This window comes from Cyprinodon variegatus, unplaced genomic scaffold (assembly GCF_000732505.1).
Source record: "Cyprinodon variegatus isolate N-32 unplaced genomic scaffold, C_variegatus-1.0 Scaffold696, whole genome shotgun sequence".
Lineage (NCBI taxonomy): Eukaryota > Metazoa > Chordata > Actinopteri > Cyprinodontiformes > Cyprinodontidae > Cyprinodon > Cyprinodon variegatus.
Window position 1 is genome coordinate 53,292 of NW_015151149.1, and position 4,048 is coordinate 57,339.

General features: G+C 39.6%; 1 long non-coding RNA gene across 1 annotated transcript; it reads right to left on the minus strand.

Moving 5' to 3' along the window:
• Positions 1-6: 6 nt before the first annotated feature.
• Positions 7-3,966, minus strand: LOC107097441. The gene is made up of 3 exons (XR_001481834.1): positions 3,806-3,966; positions 3,573-3,656; positions 7-366 (listed from the first exon to the last, which is right to left on the minus strand). It is a non-coding gene; the product is annotated as an uncharacterized LOC107097441 (long non-coding RNA).
• Positions 3,967-4,048: the final 82 nt, after the last annotated feature.

Below are 4,048 nucleotides of genomic sequence, written 5' to 3' on the forward strand. Positions count from 1 at the left end.
CAGATGAAATCCAAATTTGATGGAACAAAGTTAAACCCAAAGATAGAAACCTGCCAAAAATCAGAGATTTAAACCAAAATTTGAGCTCTTTTTCCCCTTATAAACATGTACCTACTTAGATTTTTAAAGCCCTTCAGTTTTCACATTGTATCATTTTATGCCGGCGAAATTTCCCCTGATTATAATGATCACCTGAGGCCTAAAAGCTTGGTTGTTCTTTAAGGATAAAATGATCAGAATCCTGATGTTGGAGATGACTGATCTGTCTTCCTCTCCACTCCACTGGATCCACCTCCACTCATCCAGGCTCTGGATCATGACCAACCAATCATCTGCAGCCTGGCAGTCTGTCCAGGTGACAATCACCTGAGAAGACACAAGAACTTTTACCGTTATCTGTTCCCATAAAAAATACTTTTCTGTTTACTTTTTTTAACCTAATCTAATTAACCTTGATTGCTATAACACATCTTTCAGCTAATTAATTAATCTAGAAGATACCAAACACATATTGGCAGCAAGGCTGGATCATCCAATGAGCTTTCTAAGCAGGGGCCTAGGGGCCCATGTGATTTTGGTCAATACATGGTAGCCAATGACCAATAACGCACATGCTGTCACTGGTAATTTGAAAATAACTCTGAGGAATTATATGACTCGTCATGCACAATTGTGGTAACCGTGGCAACCAGAATGTGCGCCCCCCAACAACAAGAAGTGGTTGTTTCAAACAGAGGGGAACAAAAGTGTGTTTGTTAAGACGTGTGCCATCAATAAACAGGATCCATTTGGACGCTGAACTCAACAACATTTAGAGCAGATGCTCAGCAGGTTCAAAGCGGTGCTCTGGCTTCCCCACAAAAAGGAAAAAAATGTAAGATTAAGATTTCTGAATCAGGGATATTCTTTCCTGTCTGCGTCGATCGGACCGAGATGATCTTACCCGAGTAAAAAAAATTAAATAAATCACAGCAAACATTACGCTGCGATGTGAACAGGTGTCTTAAACTGCGTGCGCGTCGGATAGCAGGACTGCTATAAAAAGGTGATGTTTTTCTGCTTTCCCACCCAGCATCCACCAGGCTGAGATGCCACAAGAACCCAAAATGAAATTAAAATAAATGTACTCCCAATCCATTTTTTTTAAATAAGCTATTTTATTTCGTATGTCACTAAAATAAAAAAAGGAGCTGTTCTAAATTTTGTTGTATTGGAAGGGGTCATAGAAAGCAAAACCGAGTTTCCATTGTCATAGATGAATAACGATAGTTCAGTGGGTGAAATGGACGTACAGAGAAGATCAAATTCACATTGACACCTGCAAATCTCACAATTCTAAACTTCCAACATAAAACAGGTGAATCCAAATGAAGCCCTGAGTTTATGTAAACCCTGCGCTGTTGCCTTGTTTGGTTCTGACCTGTACTTTTGTCACGCCCTGAAATTGACATAAAACCAGCCCACTGGTTTAGTGGCCCAAGAACATGAATAGAGGTAGATGTAAGACACCAGTTTAGCTGTTTAGCCTACAGTTGGTTTACTTCTACAAGAATTACGGAGCAGGCAGTTTCTCAATTGAAAATGAGCCAGAGTTCCAGGCTGCACGGAGGAAGGGGAACAGTTTCACAGTCTTCCCAAGGATCCTAAGACTCGACAGGCATGGATTATTTTTGTCTATCAGAAGATCGCTGCAAAGTTTGATGCTCAGCTGTTCATTTGCTCTAAGAATTTTACCAAAGACAGCTTTCAAAATCTTGGACAGTTCAAAGCAGGATTTGCTAAACTTCTTTTACTGAAACGAGGGCCTGTTCCCACCGTAAGGCCATCACTACCGCAAGCTCTAAGTATTTTTTTCTCGCTTAGCTGTTGATAGCAATGCTAGTATATCTATGGTGACCAGATATGGGTTTCTGAAAAGGAGGACTCTCCGTCCCCCGCTGGCTCCCTGCTTCCGTCCGCCGGGGTTCCCGGACCAGACCGGAGCTGACGGCTCAGTTCTACTGCACTGTAACCTACTTAAATCCCAGACGATTTTGAAAATTTCCCTGGGCATTTTTTTAGGTATGAAAAGTAGGACATGTTAGGAAAAAAAGAGGACGTCTGGTCATCCTACCAAATCAACAATTTGATGTTTCAGTGAGTGAGTGCTTGTTACTATGATGCATCTTTGCTCAGCAGCTTCGCTCATTGTAAACCAACCAATCAGAGCACAGCTCATCTAAATATTCATGAGCATACCATAAAAGGAAGAAAACCTGTCGTTTCATTCTAGGGCTTTTAACCAGGCTTGCATTAGGGCTCATAGAACAGCAGATATGCCATTTTCAGCCCAACCAATGTTACACATTATTCAGAGACTTTTAAGGACCAGCACCAAATACCCTATAGAATCATTCTATGACCCTTTAAGTTGGAAAACGGATAAACAAATTATACATGGATTCAAAACGGTACATTGAAAAATTATTGGTCTAACTGCTTTACAGTTTATATTGCATTTTATTTTATGCACTGAATTGATTTACTTATGCACAAAAAATTGTGCGTGCAATGGAAAATTGCGCAGCCTAGAGGGAACATTGATCTGAGGATTTATCTAATCAAACGAGGGGGTGAAATGAGGCCGATGAAGTTCTGGAGGGGATGTGAAAACTAAGCTGGGTTCAGATCTGAAGGAGGCCACCTTTAGCCAGACAGCAGGGACCACAGCTGCAGCAGCAGCAGCAACTCACAGGGGCGTCACACACCTGTCGTCTTTCTTCTGTCTGGCAGACAGAAGAAAGACGACAGAAGATGTGGAAGAGATGGGACAAAAATTAGGAGAGCAGACAGCATGTCTAATTAAATTATAACATCTTTTAATTCAAAATTTTATTTTGTTCCAACAGAAAATTGGTGGCCAATTTTTGGTTTGAAAACGTATTATAAAAAACGTAAAAGATTCTTTATATAAAAGTGAAAAACCGGCATAATATAACGAAGAAAAAAAGACGAATTAAAACAGGAATTTTCTAAAATTCTGATAAAGACTAGATTTATATACATGTTTAAGCTAGAATGACATTTAAATATGATTTCCCTACAACTTTAACAAGTTAGAGTAATTTTAAAATGTGGGTTAAAAATAAGATTTAGCAGATAAAAAATGTGAAAATATCTCAATATAACTGTACTCCTCTAAATCCAGGCCTGTTAGGCCGGTGGATTATCTAACAGACATTGATGAAAACTGAGCTGACTGAGCAGCTGACTGCCTGAGTAACTCATATTAGGCATAATATGAAAAAGAATTGAAATTTTGACACCTACCCTCTACACTGACCAAAATCCACAATGTTTATTTTCTTCCTATTTTTATATTTGTGCTACAGAGAACACAAAAGCTAATAAAATACATTGAAATCAATAACTTCAGTTAAATGAAGTATTAAACCTGTCATATCTGTTGTGAATGAGTAGTGCTGATCTAAAATGTCTCCCTGACACTCTTAAAGCGATTTTAAAGTTTTTCTTTTTTATTTCATTATGAGGATGATTCCTTGTTTGAACTAAAAACAGCAGAACTGTGGTACCTAAGTGGTCCACGCCATGCTGATGAAGGCAGCGGCTCCATGTTTGGATCTGATAGATCTGCGTCTGCGAGGTCCATCACACATCTGCAAGATAAAGAGAGACAGAGTCCATAAAGCTGCTGAGAACAATCAGTAGTTTGTTTTGATTTGTAGCTTATGTTGGTAGGTAATAAACAAAAGAAATAAAATAAACAGTTACAGATTCATGTTGTGTGTTTGACTTTAAGGCATACCGGGACGCAGCTGTTCTCCTGTTTGACACACAGCTGCAGTTTACAGTGCAGGTAGACCTCAGCAGAGCTTCCAGAGAACTGGAACATGTTGAAGGAGAAGTAGTTGGAGGTTCCCTCTCCGTTTCCTTCCACCTTCACCGTCTGGTCCTCAGAGTTTGGACAACTGCCCACAAAAGTGAAAACGGTCTTAGTTTAATGGTCAGATTAGAGAGACTATAAAGGTTGTCATGACTGGATCTCAGC